We start from the raw sequence: 20,249 nt of genomic DNA on the forward strand, positions 1-20,249 counted from the left end.
TGGTACTGTACTCTAATGTGAATAAACACCTTCAGTCCGAGACTCGCCCTGTCCCCCTGGCCTGAACCCACCGTGGTCGCAACTCACTGCGAACCGCGGGTTAGGGGTCACAGCTCTGACCGTTAGGGCTGCTGCGAAAGTGCTAGCGAGCGACTGCCGCTCCGCCGGCGCTGTGCGATTCAGGGGTCAGGTGCGCACGCACGAACTTGAGTAATACCCCTATAAGCTTTAGCAACGTTTTCCTAAGTTAAGATTGCAAGGAGCTGGTTAGGAAGTAGCCTATTTTTCCCCATATAACATGGCAACATGTACAACTGGCACCCTCTTTCAGAACAGTCGTTAAGCATGGACAGCTGGGCTAGTTGATTGCGAATAGCATTATGCTACATCGTACTAGCACACAAATAAACACGGACTAGCAGAGGACAACAAGAACGCTAGTTCTTGTGCTTTTACTGTGTCTACTTAGTCATTCCCCACTAAGAATGAAAAATATATCTGCAAAGTATATGACTACAAAGCCATCACATCGAAATTAGAAACATGGGACTGTGTTTATGTCACTACCGCTGATTATAAGCTTGGAACATTTCTTAATAGTTCACTGTCACATGAGCAATTTTTATTCTACGATATCCAACGGTAGAAAGGTTTGAAGAGAAAGCCATGGATTACACACAAGGCCTTTTAAAATCGATAAATCATACGAATAATAGACATAAAAAATTTAAGCTCTCCTTATAGAATAGACCTCGAGACGAGCTACAAGACCTATAAGAAACAGCTTGAAAAGTTATTGCAGATTTCGAAGGCTGATTATTATTATTCACAAGTAATGCGTGTAACTAATAATACTGCTTAAACATGGAAAGTTCGAAACTCCACCATGAACAACAGAACGCACCAAACTAAAGCGAGAGCTATTACTGATGGAAATACTGTCATAACTGAACCATGTGCACTTGCACAGAGATTTAACAGTTACTTTGCTGAGGTTACTGCATATCTTACCTCAAAACAACAACCGGCAAACTTTGAGCACCCTCATGATTTACGTATAATAAACCATCACTGCAACTCCTTTTATCTGGTTCCTACTGATCCTGCTGAGGTTCGCAGTGCTGTGCTTTTGTTAAACACAAATTCTGTAGGGCACGATGACTTACCTGTAGCCATGTTGAAACAGTCATGAAGGTTTATTGAAAGTTTATCGCGAGATTCACTTTTCACATACAGCATCCAAACATACATTGCCACATCAAGGGGGAGGCTAAAGGCTGCATGTGCCTGATGAGGCCTGCCCTCCTGGTGGTGACAAACAATGCATTTGAGATGGCAATAAGCTTCCTTGCAAGGCAGCATTAGAATCGCACAAAAAAAGAACATCCACTATTCTGTGCAGTGTATAAACGTTTTGACACAACCAATTTTCGAATTACAGCTGTGAAAAGGAGCGACACAGACAGCACTCAAAAATAAGTAATCAGCCATATTAAGACTACAACAGGTTGAAGTTGTGTGTTATGACCTATGTAATACTAGATCCATAACTTCTTTTCTGTAAGGTATCTTACTTGGGAACTCGTGTATTAGATTTTTGCTTTTTTTTGTTATCGTCCAGATAAGTTATAATGGTATATTCAAAGGTCAGAAGCCCACAGTTAGTTCTAGCCTCAGCAGTCCTGCAAGGGACATATCGTAGTTCATAAACAGCACCAAGCTGTGCAAGTGAACAAAAGCTAAGGTTAGGTTTGCTGAGGATCAAGTAATCAGCCTATATTGCCTGTTGAAGTGTTATTAAGTTACGCACGTTAAGAAGCTCTAGTGGTTGTCAATATTCTCGTGTACTCGAAGTGTTGCGAATATTACCGTTTGCTCTAATTGCTTTTTTTGTAATATAAATGAGGATTAGATTTACATATGTCTATCCCATTGATATAAGCAGTGATGAAGAAGTGACTGGATAAGGGTTGAATATAGTTCTTTAAATATGTTGGTAGAACAAGCTTTAATATATGTATCAGACCAACTGAGAGTGGTGTATTGGAACGCAAGTAATTAATATGCTCAGTCAAGGTTAACTATTCACTACATACAAGTCCAAGAAAACGCATTGAGCTCACACATTCTATTTTCTTGCTTTCTTAAAGTGATGACAGGATCGAAGGGCAGAATTCTATGTTTGGTTAAGGACAATAGTATTGTGTTGTGCACATTTAGCTGGAGCTTGATCATGTTCAGAGAAATATTTGTTTGCATTTACTACAGTGTTCAAGAAGTTGTGAGAGCAGAAAAATATGTTAGTGTCATCTACATACAGAACTATAACAGCTGAACTAGGTATACTAATAAGCAAGGGCCCTAAAATGGAGCCCTGTGGAACACCTGTGGAATATATGCCCAAAGTACATGGGTTACCATTTGCAACTGTGCACTGTATTCTAGACGATAAGTAACTGTTAATAATCTCCAGGGCTATACTTTTTATGCCATAAAACGGCAATTTACAAAGAATGTCATGAGTTGGATGCTTCTTTAAGTCAAGGAATATTAGAAGTCATCATCATCAGCCTATTTTATTAAGGCCTCTCCCTGCAATCTCCAATTACCCCTGTAGGGCGCCAACCGTTTTCAATTAGCACCTGCGAATTTCTGAATTTCATCACCCCACCTAGTCTTCTGCCGTCCTCGACTGCGCTTCCCTTCTCTTGGCACCCATTCTGTAACCCTAATGGTCCACCAGTTATCTAACCTATGCATTACATGACCTACCCAGCTACATTCTTTCTCCTAATGTCAATTAGAATATTGACTATTCCTGTTTGCTCTCTGATCCACACCGCTCCCTCCCTTCCTATCTATTCCCCCTCCCCTTAATGTTATGCCTAACATTCTTTTTTCTATCGCTCTTTGCATGGTCCTTGTTTTCGAGCTTCTTTGTCAGTCTCCAAGTTTCTGCCCCATATGTAAGCGTGCACCGGTAGAATGCATTGATTGTACACTTTTCTTTTTAATGATAATGGTAAGGCTTCCAGTCAGGATCTGACAATGTCTGCCGAATGCACTCCAACCGATTCTTATTCTTCTGTAAGTTTCCTTCTCATAATCAGGGTCCCCTGTGAGTAATTGACCTAGGTAAACATACTCATGTATATACTCTAGAGGCTGAAATGACTAGCGCAAGAGTGGACGTGGTGCACAAAAGGCGACAAGGACAAGCGCTGGAGAAGGACAGGTTGGAAGTAAAGTGCGCTTGTCCTTGTTGCCCTTTTGTGCCCCGTGTCCACTCTTGCACTAGTCACTTCAGCATAGAATACAAACTGGCCCGTTCTCACACCCTGCTCTAGAGGCTGATTAGTGATCCTTGTTCCCTTGCCCGGCTATTGATCATTATCTTTGACTTCTGCATCTTCAAACCCATTCTTATACTCTCTCTGTTAAGGTTCTCAATCATTTGTAGTAACTCGTCCCCAGCGTTGCTGAACAATGCTATCTGCAAACCGAAGGTTGCAGAGATATTCGCCGTTGATCCTTACTCCTAAGCCTTCCCAGTTTAATAGCTTGAATACTTCTTCCAAGCATGCGGTGAATAGCATTGGAGAGATTGTGTCTCCTTGCCTGACCCCTTTCTTTATAGGTATCTTCCTACTTGCGGAGAATTAAGGTAGCTGTGGAATCTCTGTAGATACTTTCCGAGATATTTACGTAAGTGTCTGCGCGTCAGCAAACTCGCCACTAATTTTCTTCTTTCCTTCCCTCCTCTCCCCCTGTCATCTTTGTTTTCCCCTTTCCCATTCCCCCTGTGTAGGGTAGCAAACCGGACATTATTCTAGTTAACCTCCCTGCCTTCAGCTTTTCCCTTTCCTTCCTTCCTTCCTACGTAAGCGTATAGTACTCCTTGCTTACATAATGCCTCTATGACTGCTGGAATCTTGACTGAATCAAACGCCTTTTCGTAACCTATGAAAGAAATATAGAGAGGCTGATCGCACTCTGCGGATTTCTCAATTACCTGATTGACAACATGGATGTGATCCATTGTAGAGGCCCCTTCTGAAACCTGCCTGTTCCCTTGGTTGACTAAATTCCAGTGTTGCTCATGTTCTACTGGAGATTATCTTGTGAGTATTCTATATAATATTGGAAGTAAGCTAGTGGGCCTGTAATTTTTCAATTCTTTAACGTCTTCCTTTTTGTGGATTAGTATAATGTTGGCATTCTTCCAGTTCTCTGGGAGCCTTGAAGTCGTGATATTTCGTAAAGGGTCGCAAAGTTTTCAAGCATGATGTCTCCTCCTTCTTTGATTTAATTAACTGTCATTCCATCTTCTCCTGCCGCTTTTCCCCGTTTCATGTCTTGCAAGGCCCTTCTAACTTCATAGCTAGTTATAGGAGCCTCTCTAACCTGTTCAGTACTGCTTTGAATGGAGTTATCATTTCTGCTTTGAGTACTGCACAGGTCAGTATAGAATTCTTCTGATGCTTTTACTATATCTTCCATATTGCTGATGATATTACGCTATCTATCTTTCAGTGCATACCTACATCTTGGTTTATCCGATACCTAGTTTCCTTCTCACTGTTTTCAGGCTGTGTCCAATTTTTACTGCATTCTCAGACTTTCTCGCGTTATAATTTCGTATATCCCTTACTTTCTCCGTGTTGATTAGTTTGACAGTTCCGCGAATTCTATCCGATCTCTTGAGTTGGATACTTTCATTCTTTTTCGTTTCTTTATTAGGTCCTGTGTTACTTGGGAGAGCTTACCTACTGGTTGCCTTGGGGCCTTACCTCCCACTTCGATTGCTGCCTCTAAAGCCAGCCTTGTTATGGTTTCATTTATTGCCTGTATGTCATCTTCATCTCTCTGTTCTAAGGGTGCAAATTTGTTTGCAAGTACCAGCCTAAATTTGTCAGCTTTTACCCTTACTGCGTCTAGGTTGGCCTGTTTCTTCTTGACCAATTTTACTCTTTCTCTCTTCAAATTGAGGTGAATCCTAGCCCTCACTAACCTATGATCACTGCACTTTACCCTACCTTACACTTTTCCATCCTGCAGTATGCTAGGATTGGCAGAAAGTACGAAATCAATTTCATTTCTTATTTCACCATTAGGGCTTTTCCAAGTCCACTTATTGTTCCAACGCTTCCTGAAGAAGGTGTTCATTATTCGCAGCTTATTTCTTTCCGCGAATTCTACAAACCAAGTTTGTAGAATTTAGTGAGGTTTTAGTGAGGTTAGATGCGATTCTCGGCTCTTGTTGACATTTTCTGCAATTTTTGAAAAGAAGTTATTCTTAGTTCAATTAAAGTTTCACAACCCTTGTTCGCTTAATTATGTTTATAATATTGCTTCTTGTGCACTTATTTTTCTGATTGTGTTCAAATATGTTCCTTCATTTCTCGAATTCATTCTCACTTCTGTAAAGAACTTTTGATGGCAGACATATACGTTAATCAAAATAGCACAGTCTACGTAGATTATACTGAACTCGCCAAAAATAATACCTACCATATTCTTGCCATGCTTTAGTGCAACTAAGTTTAAGTATGAAAGGACAGAGACAGGTGACAGGTTGAGTGCTAACTTTCAACTTCTTTTATTCAATGACCATTCATTGCAATGATCATTCAATTGCACATTATACGGCCACTCGTGGCACACGTGACAGAACAATCTAAATGACAACCTTACAAGAAACACACGACTGCAGTTCACTGAACATGTGCCGACCGTCTTAGAAAATCACGTTCCTTTTCTGATAAAGCTAAGGAGGGCGTACCCACACACACCTTAACGCATTTTATGATGGTATCAGCCTCAATAATCTCGTTAGTTAGCTGATTGTGACTGTTTCCTACGATCATGCATTCTTTAAAAACTGGTTTGCATCCATAAGTCTTGCAATGCATGGCAAGGTACCCATGTGATGAAATTTTGTTGTTAACATTGTAACTATGCTCGTGCAAGCGATCATTAATACATCTTCTGGTCTGTCCAATGTAGGCACCGTTGCACAAAAAGGAAAACTTGTATACCACAGCTCGAGTGCAATCAACATGCTTGTTCAAATGTCTTTTTTCACACACTGGTTGCTTTTCCTTGTTAGGGTTCGTAAGTTTGCAAAGCCTGCTAAGCTTATCAGGAGCAGAGAAAACGACTTAGATATTCACTATCTGTACAACCTTTCTCAAATGGAGACAAACGTGAATATATGGCATTGCACTTGTTTTCCCACCAGCGGCTGCTGCTTCGCTCTCCTACCGTTTGCGCTTCCTAGAATCTTTCAGCAAATATTCTGCCATTGATACCTGCAATGGTATCGGATAGCCTGCTTTGGACAACTGTTTCCTTTGCGCTTCAAAGCTAGCGAAAATAGCATGATGACAACTTTTTCAGGGCATTTTTAAAGCAATGTTTGGTTATCCCTTTTTTATCAGTTTGGTATTCGCTGAATTGTATGGTAGGAGAGGCTTACTAGACGGCGGTTCATAGCTCCGGCAAGTATGCCCTACTGAACAAGACAGTCGAAGGTCAAGAAACGGGATGGTACCTTTTTGTGGGATTTTATAGGTGGTTCCAAGGGGAGCTAGACACTCTTTAATCAGGTTGTCTACCAAGTTGACATTTCCAAATTCCCTGAGTTTTCCCGGTTTTCCCTGAGCACCTTTGCGAAATTCCCTGAATGAGCCAGAACTTTGTTTTATGTCAAGACAGGCTGACACCATGTTGCCCGATGCTGTCACTCTCTAGTAAGCATGTTGAAACCAAAAAATTACTTAATGCAGTTTGAATAGCAAGGAGTAATATCTATATTATATAAAAAGAAAACTGAAGGAAGGTGTTAGTAAAATGCACAGCGCAAAAAATGGTAAAACCCATTCCAAATTGAGTCGAACATTTTCGAATACGAATGAATAGGAGATGCATACATAACTAAATATTTTTGAATATGAGCTATTTCTATCAACTGATAGCAAGCTCATCGGTATGAGGCCTGAACTTTGTCACAACTAAGATTCTCTCTCAGCAGCTGGGAAGTCAACCTCAACTGCCCTGACATACTCTCAGCCCGTACACAACATCTCAGTGTTGGGTTTCACTGCTTTAAAGAGTTTATTTCGGTTTGGATGAGGGACACCTGCATCTCGGCGTCAGCCAACACTGTTTTTTGAGCTCAAGCTCCTTCAAAGAGGCGGCGGCACGCTTCCTTTCCCGTTAATTCCTCAGTACGTCGGTCCTTTCTGTTCTCATCCTCCTTCTGCCACGCGTTCACCCCATGGATCATTTGAAGTATCCTCTTGGTCAGTTGTACAGTCAACGTCCGATTTTTCGGACTCCCTCGGGTCCGCAAAAACATCTCAAAAATCGGGCAGTCCAAAAAAAATGAATGCATGTTTTTAACTGCCTTTAAGGGCTAGAATTGCCACAGGTACGTCCGAAAAAGCTCTTAAGGCCTGCCAGTGCACTTATTAGGCATATCGGTGCTCGTACTGTGACAGGAGACGGGGATTCACGCGTGTATAATTAAGGAATACATACTGTGCTCCGTGACAGTTGCCCCTTCCCACCCTTGTCAGGCTTCACCGCGTAACATTTCTGTACTGAGGCGAAGCTAACTTTCGGAGACTGGCATTACGCAAAGCGTTGTGCTCTGCGAGTTTCGAAGCCAATCGCGAGGATTACAAAGGCGGAGTCGGTGCCATTGCTGACAGCGGCGAATTCTTTCAATGAAAAACACGGCACCGCACGGCAAGAAGCTTAATAGAGAATGTAGAAGTAGCTAGGCTTAACGCTGCCGCGGTGGTGGCTATGGCTGCCAGCGGATCTGCGTGTGAGAGTGCCGGTTCGAGGCGTCGAGATAATCAAAATGGCAGCGGTGGTGGCTTCGATTAATGCCATTTCAGACCTGCAGTCAGGGCAATATGCACTGACTATATGGAGTACGTAGTGGTGCCGCAAAGCCGTGCCAATTATCAGGCATGTCCGAAAAATCGGGCGTCTGGAAAATCGGTCAACTACTCTGGCAATACCTCGTGCCGATGACACGGCGTCAATGGCGATTCGTTGCGATTCCTCTTTTACTGGAGCCAGAATTAACAGGACTTTCGTTCTCTTTCAATAAAGTTACAGCTAATTTTCCCTGATAGAAGCACAAATTCCCCGAGTTTTCCCTGGGTATTTCCAGATTATTCAAATTCCCTGACAAATTCCGGTTATCCCGGTTGGCAGACACCCTGTTAATAGCTGCCAGAATTGTGGCAGCCTGACCTTCCACTTTAGATGTAGTAGCCATTGCATTTGTTGGAACACATTTAACAATGGTCACAGGGACCATGGAAAGAGGCGGCACAGAATCAGTTTCAAATCGTTTCCTTCTTAATGTTTCCCCAGATGCTGCAGCAATGTCAGATTTTGCTCCTCTCTGCGCTCAACTCGATAATTTCTACTTTCACGGTGAACAGATTCCGCCACTTCGCCTAGACATTACGCAACAACGAAGAAAACAAACGCGCAAACACCACAATAGCTGAGGAAAGAAGCGTAGCCGTGCAGGCCAGGATAACCTTGTGTAGGGAAGTGCCCGCCCGCGGCTTGGTTGCATGGCATTAAAGTGAGCTACTTTGACCCTATCTCACTGTCGTGGTAGAGCTGCGCAAGTGCAGATGGGCTAAACCATGGCTTCTTTGGGTGCTGTTGGCAGCTCGCCCGGCCACCGCGCATGAAAGCCAACTTATGGGGCATTCTTATGCTTGTTGAAATTCACTGTATCAGTAGTGGCCATTTTTGTTCTATGTAGCCATATTTGTTGCGACAATTTCTTACTGTAACAGTGTTTTAAGAAATTGTTCAATATAAGAAATAATTCAATGTAAACATGTTTGACATGTAGTCAGGCTTGACTTTACACATCACTGAGAGGTCATGTTCTTCATCCTTGCAAGTATTGTGCTCCTTCGTAAAGAACATGTAGAAACACATTGGTCCCACTGGACTCCTAAACCATCACTGAGCACAGAACCAAGAAGTATAAATGAATGCATTGGGGTGAGGAAAAGTGTTAAAATATGCATGTACAACATTGTCATTTTTATTTTCCGAGGACAGGGTTATTTGCATTTACTAAAGATGCTGTTTTTGTATGTGTACAACCTGTGAGAACACATGTTCCTGGGGTGTTCATTTCTGCAGCAATTAATCATAGAAGAAGAAAACCCTTTACGAAAGACCCCAAATTGTAGTTGTAAACCTTAACTGGGCTGTTACAAACTTGTTTTCTGCATCTGGGTTACACAGTACATAGCATAGATCTATGCTTCTTAGCTGGAACACAAAGGAATGTCCAAAACTTAGTGTGTAAGTAAAATCCCACAGCATCATGGCTAATCATTTGCCTGGTTTAAGCTGTTTCTTGCATCCTTCATCGCCACTACTTTCTCCTTTCCCCTGCAGCCAAGAGGGTGACTGCTGTCTTTTTGGTTGAGTGCATGTCCCAGGTGGCAACTGAGGGGGCCTCAAGCTGCTCTCCTCTGCCGTTCATCACTGACAGCGTGCGCCTCCATTCCTCTGTCTGGTTTGGCATCCACATAGCCGACATCCTCGTTGTCTTCGTACACCTTGTTAAACGTCTTGATTCTTGCCGTTTTTCTTCCCGGGGGATACTCTGTATCCATACTGCACGCTAGTGCCGTGACTTTGATGTTGTTTCATATCTGCAACGATATTCCTTCCTTGCCCGTCTTGTCTCTGTTAGTTCTTCTACTCTGTATCCCACGCTTCTCAAGGTGTCGTTTCCTGGCTTGTGAGCTTGAGTCTGTCGAGTTCGCTAATTCTATAGGGTTTCACCAGCTCCTCGGACGTACTGTGGACTGTGTTGGTACTGGCACATGCCATTTTGGAGCAGCTAGAATTGCATTTTATAGCAATAAACCTGACAATCAGCACAGGTTGTGAAAGCAATTGCAAACTATAATAATCAGAGTTTTTACATTCGGAAAGCTACGAGAAAGCAGTAAGCGGTCACTCATTCATAAAACAATCAAAACACAAAAAAACCACCCCTTCATCGCAGTCCTTACGATAGACTGTGACGAAGCGCTGGTGCCTAAGATGAGCCTATAAACCACTTCAGTGGCTTAGAAAAGCATGGAAGCACTTAAGCATGCTATGATCAGACTTCGGAGAAGTTTTGAAAACATTCAGCACGATATTGCCGCTATGAATGTATTAAGATGGACCACTCTGTGAAAAACAACTTCATATGCTAATAATGCAGCCAGCCTTATATAGGCCCCCCAAACCTCCTTCTCTACCTCTCTAAATACATTTGGCTATCTTTGTTTCTTTTTTTATTTTGATGTTCCCACAAGGCTTTCTTCACATTATCAAGTCCTTTAAAGTTGAAGCATCGGTAATTTTTATAAAGCATATGCTGTCTATACAAATAGTTGCTTGCATAGGTAGTTTATCTGCTTTGGCAAACAGCCTTCAAACAAACAGAATGGCAAACAAAAATGCTTTCTTTTTTATTGATGACTTACGGTATCTATATGCTTACATTAAAAATTTGAGTGATCCTATTGAAGAAAACTAATTTTGATTGAATCTTCAAAAACAATTCTGTTCAGAGATAAATATCAAATTTGACACTCGGTAGGATAATTTCACGTTAATAGGCGGGGGTCTAAATAAAAACCCACACAGATCCCAACAAACATCCCTACAATTGACATAGCTTATTATGGAGAAATGTCAGCTGATGGAGGCCAGTAGTGCAACTACCATAACCTATGCCAGAGTTCTATGCCGGCGTACTACATGATTACCTGCATCACATGGACGGTTTTTCTGTGTCGGTACTTTCACCTTTAAACGTTAAATTAGCATACTGAATCACCAACTAGAATTATCAATTTCTCGCAAGAACATCAGAATAATTGCACGGGATGTCTGAAACTGGAAACTTTAAAGGCAAAAATAATTTAACTGTTTTTACAGCACCAGCGGTTTGAAAAATTTACCTCATTTTGCCCAGCGCTGTGCTTGAGTGATATACTGCATACTTGAAATACCATGATGATGGACACCAAGGAGGTGGTTAGCTTTTGCTTGTCTTGCAGCTCGATGCAAATCACATACAGTCGCAAAATGTAGATACAGCAGAACCTCGTTCATACGTTTTGGAAGAAACCTCAAGAAAAAACCGACTAACTGGAAAAACGTACGACCCTAAGTAACTAAGAAAATTTGAGACAACTTTTTTTGATATCCATGTAATGCAAAGCGTCGCGCTGATCATTGCGGCATGAGATGCCGATGCATTTTGCTGTTTTCCTAGTGCGTGGTGTATTCAGAGGGCGACTGGAAACCGAAACGAAATCTAGCTGGTGGGCAACGCCCGATGCCACCGAAGCGAAATGTGGTGCTCACATCACACCGCCTGCAGCAGGAAACGATGCCACATTTGCATTATCGCCTACTAAAGGTGTGCAGTTTGCTACCAATGGCACTACGCACCATGCGCTGTAAAACAGATAGGTGAGAATGTTTATCGCAATAGGTTTGGTGGTGATAGCTAAGAGTGTAGGGTGCAACAACCCAAGCGGGGATTTGAAGGGTACCAGAGAAATAAACTGTGTGTGCCATGATTATCACTTGAGACCAGGCAGCTATATACTGTTCTCGATCTTGCGCGCGTCGCACCTTCTCTTGTTCACATGGAATGTAGCAGCCGGAAAACGTACAGACCCGTTTCACAGCGGTCCCGTGGGCGCTGCCATGTTTGATCACATGGTGGAACGTCCATTACTTGCCTCAGCTGCCTTCGTTGCCTCCGCATTTACAAAGGGTGTGTATGGCGCCAGTGCAGCTTAGCAAACCTCTGTTTCGGGAGATATCATAGACGGTGACTGGATGGACGACACAAAGCTTTGGCGACAGCTTCAGAGAACATGCAAAAGCAATTTGGAAGCTGATTAAGCCAATGTCCAAATGGGGCGAGCAACATATATTCTGCTTGTTCTAACAGCGAGGCTCAATATGTATTCCAAGCTAGCCAAACTTTCTGCTCATGAACTGAATCAGGATTAGCATATTTTGCTTTTCGTTGTTGGCAAATATTTTTGAAACAGCGGCTCGTAAATTTCCCTGGTGGGGTTACTATCTGATTATTTCAGCCTAATTGCTCGCAGGGGTGCTAAGTGCTGATAGATTTGCTGTTGCTGCGTGCAAGGCTTGAAACGAAGCCATTTTGTAAATTGTAATGCCTTGTAGCAAAGATCACTAGTAACTCGCTTGATCTTGTGGACCGTCATAAAACATTCAGCTTCGACCATTCGTGTGCTATTGGTGTAGTCCGTCATTTATTGTGCATATATGGTGCGCATCTATTCAAATATGTGCCCATTCACTTACTGACGCGGCAATACAGTAGACGTTAATGTTCTGTGCCAGTTGGGGTAGATTTGTGCAGATACTGTACGCAAAACATACTATGACAGGAAGTGGCACTACTCCCTTTGTCATTGTTTAACAAGCGGCACTCATTCTCACTGAAGGTCTGGGGCTGAAGCCCTGTCTTTGAAGGTTAGAGATACAAGACTCGCGGATTATAAAATTTTTGTGTTCTCAAGGAATTACATATATTTCAAAGTGCTGGTAACACATACGGACAGTTGCAGCAACAGTCCGCAAACTTAACTGCACAGATTCATTCCAATCCTTAATATTCCCGTCATTATTCCTGCAGCTGACTACTGCACATGTCTTCAATACATTATTGGAGCATAGTGCTTTAGCGATAACTCAGTTGCATTTCCGCCAATTGATCGTAAAGAAGCAAGGTGGAAGTGGTAATGGTTTCGTATTCATGCACTGTCACTGAGGCAAGTTGCTGCCAAAGATGTCATGTCGATTCTCTAAGACAAACCACTCCGTGACAAGGGTCAATACGATCACAGTCTGCAGAAGGGAACGGCGGTGCGTTTTGGTTACCACCTATCTGAAGTAGAGCCCCTAACTTTGTGCAGTGGAAAATTTGAAATTCTGCAAATCAAGATAGAGAAATCTGCAAGTATTCCACGGCAACATTGAACAGACATATGGTACATGTAACAGTTCATTTAATAAAAACTTTCAGACTCCAAACATACTTGCATATTTTAAACTAAAGGAAGCTGTTGTGGCTGAGCATCAGACGATGCTTTGTACTCTCTTCACTAAGAGAATGGCGCTTGTGGGACACAATGTCACCATAGCGACTGAATGATCTTTCTGCGTCAAGAGAGTTGATCGCCATTGACAGGTATTTAAGGGCAATGGAAGAAAGCGTTGGAGGGAGCTGTTCCATCCCTGCACAGAAAGCCAGAACATCCAAAATCTACACCTGGGTTTTCTTCTTTAGAAATAAACAGCGCTAAGTCCCTGTCACTAGACTTGAGTTCTTCGACAGACTTGAGGTACACTTGCCATTCAGCAGCTAGCGCTGGTGACTCTTTCCCAAGTCCAGGCACACCTGCAAACTCTGAGAGACTCCCAACTTGCAGAGGATGCAAGCACCGCACACTCTTGAACTTCCAAGTGTCAGATTTCTCTAAATATACTAGCACTTTGCTAGCTGCTTTACTCATGGCAGCCTTTATTTTGTTTGCAATCCGATGGGCCTCATCATGTGCAATGTTTTATTTCTTCAGTTGTGTTTCAAAATCTTTCTGTGCAGCTGCTTCCAAATATCCCCAGAGTACAAATAAAGCATTGTACGCTTTATGACAGGCTACATGCTGACCCTCAGCTGCTTTCAGTAGGCTGGCAAATTTTTTACCAAATACTGCAATGCGTCGCATGCTGTACTTAAGCTCAGTTGAGGACTCATTCAGAAGTTGCAGAAGAGAATCAACGCATGCAGTTTCTCCGTACCTTTCATCAACTTGCCTTAGCAAAGAAGGATAGCACTCAAAGTATGCAGCATGCTGCTCAAAAGCTTCCAATCCACGAATTCCACCTACTGTTGACAAGTGGTGGAAGTGTTTTGGCACACTGAATCCCGCACTTTTCAAGATGAGATTTATAGAAAGCTCTCTCTCTACTCAACAGTCGGAACGCCTTTTTCACATACGCGACAAATTTGTCCACTAAGGGAAAGGATACCTGCAATGCACTGTCTGCGATGTTTACTGTATGGGCTACACATGTAATGTGAACAGCACCTTTGCACAGTGGGTTTATGCACTCATTAAATGATTTCACCATATAAGCAGCGTTATCGCTTACAAAGCCTGTTACGTCCTCGAATTCAACTCCGTATTTCGTCAGTGTTCTCGTTACAATGCGGCCTATCACAGACGAGTTCACTTCATCCATAAATTTAACTTCCACAAGTACAGGTTGTAGTGAAGCACTCGCGCATCTGGCTGACTCGACGAACAACACGTTCACAACCGATTTTGATCTGTCATCGGTGCTTTTATCAGTAATTACCGACACTGTGGTACTTTGAACCATAGCTTTCAAAGCTGTTTTGTGCTTCTCAAACAATTCTGGAAGTCGGCGGCGGAGCACATCAGATCCAGGCACCGAACCGCCGTTCCGAACGTGTCTGCAGAAACGTTCTCACTTTTGGACTGTCCGCCTTCTCTAGGGGAATATTCGCAGATATTAACACATCCAGGAATATCACCACAATATCTTGCCTCGTCTCGCCAGCAGTAATTGCGGATTCCAACGTTTGCAGTCGGCTTTGCTTTCCCGGCGTTCCTGAACCCCCAGCACCATCTGTTGATGATTCCTCGCCGCTTTTTCTCTTGGAAGAGTCTCTTCCTTCTGCATTCTTACGATGACGGTTGCTATCGATGTGCTCGTCAATAGCTGCTTGCGCCGATCGTCAACTGCTCTCGCACAAACTCTGCAAAAAAGGACTCCTGCATCTTCGTAAAAGCTGGCATTCTTGTATTCTCGAGCACATTCCTTGGCTGTCTTGCTCAAATGAGGTCCTGTGGGAGTCATCTTGATTACCAATTCGAAACACAAAGCAAACAAAAAATGACGCACTTTCTGTTGAAGCAAACGTTGGATGGATTGATGACTACGGCTATGGCTGAGCCCTTTGATTCGGGTGGCGGCTGCACCACCTAGCCAATTTTTTTATAAGGTGAGAATATTTTAATGTGAAATTAAATTTCTTCATCAGTAAAAGGTGCCGACGCAATAGAAACCCTCTTACTATTAATTACTAAAAAAATACCACTTTTTCGTCACCTTGGCTGCTTTCACTTGATCTGTCATTATTAATATGCGTAGCGCAATCTTGTCAAAACTGCGAGAAACAGTGCTTCGCTGCTGCGTCAAAAAGCAACTTTTTTTTAAATTGCATTTCCGCGAAAGAACATCAATTCCGTGATTTTTCGCGGAATCGCAGAATCCCAGAAAGCTAGGGCCTCTAATCAAAACTATGTGGTGCGCTTCCAATTGCACTACACACTGTGAAGCAGATAGGCGAAAATGGTTATCACAATAGGATGTGCTGTGATAGCTGTGAATGCCGCATGCAATGACCTCTGAGAAGATTTGCAGGTGATGTGCAGCTGCGGAAGCTGACGAGCTTTCTCAGCGCGCCAAGGAAATTCTTCAGCGTCGGTAGTTAGGCGCTCGTCATCTTGATCGGCAGCATAGCATCCAGAACTGTCTGAACTTCGTGGCCATAATGTCCTGGCGCAGCAAAAAAGCCAAGTTGGTGCAGCAGCAAGCACTTTTGGCAGACGGCCCAGCGCACTTGTGCTTATAATATACCATACAAATTTTAACTTATATAGTTGATACGATGTGGAAATGGGTTTGTGAGAGGCCTACCTTATAAGCATGGTCAGGAAAGGACACAGTGCTCCTCCAGAGCGCAACACACAAAGGGCGCTACAGACGGGTTCGTTGTTATGGTGCAGAAAAGGCACCGCAGACAGATCGTCAACAAACGCATGTTTATTAACCCAGTATGCAATACAGCGCAACAGCCACAACGGCTTGTGCGCAAAGGCTCACTGCAAGACCAATCAGTACATGCACCTGCACTTAAAATGGCATCATGCAGTGTACTCATGTCATGCCATGCACATTAGGGAGTTTTCAAAAAGAGGACATAAAGGTTTCGCAGCTGCAAGAAAAATAAAATACCATCAGTGCCACTCCGCATGCGCGAGATGCAATCAGGGTTTTGCATTTGTGTCGGCAGCTATTTCAATGAAATAGCACAGCCACCCAAGCTCGACGAAAAACTTTTGCATCAACAAACATGTTGTCACCCATTGAAGTGGCAGCTCTCGCTGTGTACCACATTTGACCTCATTCACTAAGAACATTTTAAAATATGCACCACGTGCGATTCTGATCAAAGTGGCTGTTTTGCAAAGCCCGGTTATCACCCATAAACATATAAAAAGCTTAACTTTAATCCTAAAATGTGACATCCTCCTTCGGCAAACTCCGTGGTACCATGCAAGTTAAATGAACACCGAAACAAAGCAGCAGCAAGGCAGTATAGTAGCACTAAACTGTACTTCCGTCAGAGAAAAATGTGGCAATGACAAACCGGACGGCTCTGACGCGCTCATAGAGTATGGATGGGACTCTGCTTCCTTCTACGATGATGATGATGATAGTGTACTGTTGGCTTTCATTTCAGTTTTTGTAGCTGCTAAACATAGATGAAAGGAGGGATTCGCTCTTGTGCATGCTTTGGTGCAGCATGGCACAAAGCCATGTTCTCGACACAGTTTGGCACAATTGGCACAGCTGTTGCACCAATGCATTATGCTGGAAATATCCAACAAGACACTATACAGCATCTGAAACTTTGATTACTATATTAAATTGGTCATGCATGGAAGGAGTGCAGGGTTTGCTCAGCATCAGTGCACTTGCTCGCTGCAGCCTGAAAAGCGATGACGTCCTGTTGCCTAAGCAGCCCGCACACAGTGGGGTGGAAGGCATTCAAAATAGAGAACAGCCCAAGGATAAAACAGTAGTATGATCCAGGCTCAATAGGGGAGGCTTCATTCGGTCCACCGTGAAGTTATAACACAGGTGCTGCTATTTGCCATGCTCCTTTCCATGGAGCACAGGAACAATGCTTGAGGACAAACTTCAGTTTTGAAAACTCAAGGAACACTTGCGGTGCAGGATAGGCACAGATTTCTCATATTTTGCTAAAATGTAGCAGGATTCTGTGCAATTGGTGGGGCATCAGCATCACTGTCCTAAGCATCACCCATGCTAAGCAGCTCTTCTGTTTCTTTTTTAACCATCGTTTCGGCATCTGGAATGCTCAAATGATGCTGTATCAAAATGATTAAGCTGAAAACACACTCCAAGTGTTTAAAAGAGTTATGTCAGTGTGGACAACACGAAAGGAGTCCACAATCGTGCAGAACCATCAGAGTTCACGGATCAATCCTTTGTCTTTCCCACCACTGAACACCACCGTCATGGTATTGTTCGAAAGCTCAAGATTCCGCCTTTTCGCGATCATGCACTCCTCGCACAAGAGCAAGTGCAAGAAAAAAAAATCAGGGGCCGGTCTGACAAATTTTTCATTGCAAGACTAATGACTCATCATGCCACCAAGGTGAGAGAGGCCTCATGATTGGCTGCTGCTATGGCAACAGTGCAACAACACTCCAGTTGGCATTGATAGGCTTGCTTACAAGTTGACCCACCATTTCTTCTTTGATGACACCATGGTTACAAGCAGCATTTGTTCGACGCTTGTTTTAAGAAGTTCGAAACTGGACTCGCTTACGGAAAGCAAAGCATGATCATTATATGATAGTACGCCGAGAAAGAGAAACCATTTGTCGCAATTATCACAAAAGCCATTGATCAGATCGTGCTGGACCACCAGATTCTTTGAAGCATAATGCAATTTCATATCACGTGGGCAGTTTAGCTCTAGCAATGCAAGCTGCACCACGTCATGGAGTCATGGACTACATAACAATGCAGACATTGCACACGAGCCATTTTACTTAGCAAACTACACAGGACTGTAGAGGGCGCACCAGCACTTATTCTTCCAAGTCTTTGCAGATTCACGGGTTCTTGCAGTCTAATTCTGTTTAGTGACTAGGTGCACCTATAACGTCACCGTTAGTGGAGACAGTGCATTTGCAGCACCAAGAAACGCGAACAATGCAGCACAGTGTCTGCTACGTGCAATTCGTGTTGAACACGATGTGGTTCTCGTGCGTATATTCCCGTTCGGTCTTGTGGAGAGTTTTGCTGTGCAAGTTGTTTTCACACTATGAAAATGAATGCTGCTTCGTACAAGCAGGAAATCCAACCAGATTTATCAAAAAGAATCTAATTGAGGTGCCTTACAATTCACTGAGCCAGTTTCAATACGTTTGGTTCTTTATGTTCAGCAAAAGCTGGGCTTCATTCTAAAGCCTTTCTTTTCATTATAGGTGCAATAGATAAGATTCCCAACAATTACAAAACTTTAATGAGGTTTTCTCAGCATTGTTTCTTTCTGTGAGGTACCTAAGCTTTACAGAAATTTTAAGGATGGCTCCATGAAGGTATTTAAACAGACTTGGTATCATTCTTTTTATTAAGAACTCAACTATAGGCTAAGGCTTTCCTTTTTTGATAACCTTGGTACATTATTAACTAGGTGATATGCAATCTAATTAGAGTAAGGTAATTTCTTATCTGCAATGTCAAAAGTATTTTGATCAATACAATAACTATTGCAATGTTCCATCAGCTTTAGGCTCTGTGGCAACAGTTGAGAATGACAGCATATTTCAGAGAAGTAACGTTTAAAAAAAAAATGACTTCCATCACAATCCGTCAGAAATGACCTAATTGCAATCTGGCATTTTGTCATATCTACTTATCTAAATGATGTACATGAAATCTGTCTGCACACTTTAAATCTCCATTCAGTAATGTGCCTGCTTACCAAATTTCATCCAGCATAAGTTGATAAATAAAGTGTGAACCTTTTCTAGGACCCTCGTCGCTATTTAACAGCAACTGAATAACCAGAAGTCTAATGGCTGGAAAACGGAGAAGGTGCCTGCAGTCCATAAATCGTCTGATGTGCACTGTGCTGAGAAGCACCACCCTAGCATTCCATGAAAACTTTTAAAACACCCAATGTATTCTCACCCCATCAATTTTCTGGAAAGTAATTCATTCTTTCATTCATGTCAGCAAGGCCTGGAAAGAAAATTCTATATGATAACCAATTTCTTTGTTTCACTAATGATTGGTTCATCACCTTAGATAAAGGACTTGATGTTGACTTATCTTTTTTTTACATTTTGTCAAAGCGTTTATAGGACTCAGTATGACTGAGTAGTCGTATTCTATGTGTCCTTATACTTAAGCAGCTTAATATTCAATCAAATGTGTCGTCTTTGTAAAGGAGTTTATTTGCAATCAAACTCTATGTCGCAGCCAATAACTGCTGATCTACTTATTCACCAGTTGCACCCAAAGTTCCACAAGGATCTGTCTTGCAGCTCTTGCCATTCTTGATTAACATTAATGATCTTCGTAACTGTGCAATCATTAATTATTCTGTACGCAGATGACTGTGTAATCTACCGCAAGATTACTAAGCCTGGTGATTCATATTTCAGGCAAGGGGATCACCACAATGTGTCACTCAGGTGTAGCAAGTGAATAATTAAACTTAACACTGGCAAGTGTAAACAGATGTGCATATCACATACTATAAACAATGGCAATCAATATACTACTGAATGACCCTATATTATCATCAGTTAACACCCACAAATACCTTGATCTTCCCATAACTAATGCTCTGTCAGGGAATATGCAACTAAATTATTTCTCTACAAATGCTTATCGCGCAATAAATAGCTTGGTCATAATTTTCCCTCTTCATCTGTAAGCACTGACTCTCCACGGAAACCTAGTTTGCTAAAAACTGGAAAACACATCTGCTATTTGTGATAAAATTAAACATCACTAAACCTTGAACTTAAGAGATTCGAAAGCAAGCAATTTGCTCTATCTAGCTACTCCCGACATTCCAGTGTAACATGCATGAAAAAGGAAAGTGACTCTGCCATATACTGCAAATGTGCTCCCCGTCGCCTATTCCACAAGGTTTACAACTCCAACCATGTAGTGAAGAAATAACAGATAACACAATCTTTCAAAGTTTCAGTAAGATTTGACCAGACATATAAAATTGGCGTACCAGCCACCAAACAAACAGGCGCCATCAT

The 20,249-nt window shown here is 42.4% G+C and overlaps 1 protein-coding gene and 1 pseudogene across 5 annotated transcripts in view; both read right to left on the reverse strand.

Annotated features, from left to right (window-relative positions):
- LOC142590483 (uncharacterized) overlaps positions 1-20,249 on the reverse strand; it is a 216,582-nt gene that overhangs the window by 45,695 nt on the left and 150,638 nt on the right. The window lies entirely within an intron of this gene.
- Positions 13,166-15,000, reverse strand: LOC142590484 (uncharacterized; annotated as a pseudogene).

This window comes from Dermacentor variabilis, chromosome 8 (genome assembly GCF_050947875.1).
Source record: "Dermacentor variabilis isolate Ectoservices chromosome 8, ASM5094787v1, whole genome shotgun sequence".
Classification (NCBI taxonomy): Eukaryota; Metazoa; Arthropoda; class Arachnida; order Ixodida; family Ixodidae; genus Dermacentor; species Dermacentor variabilis.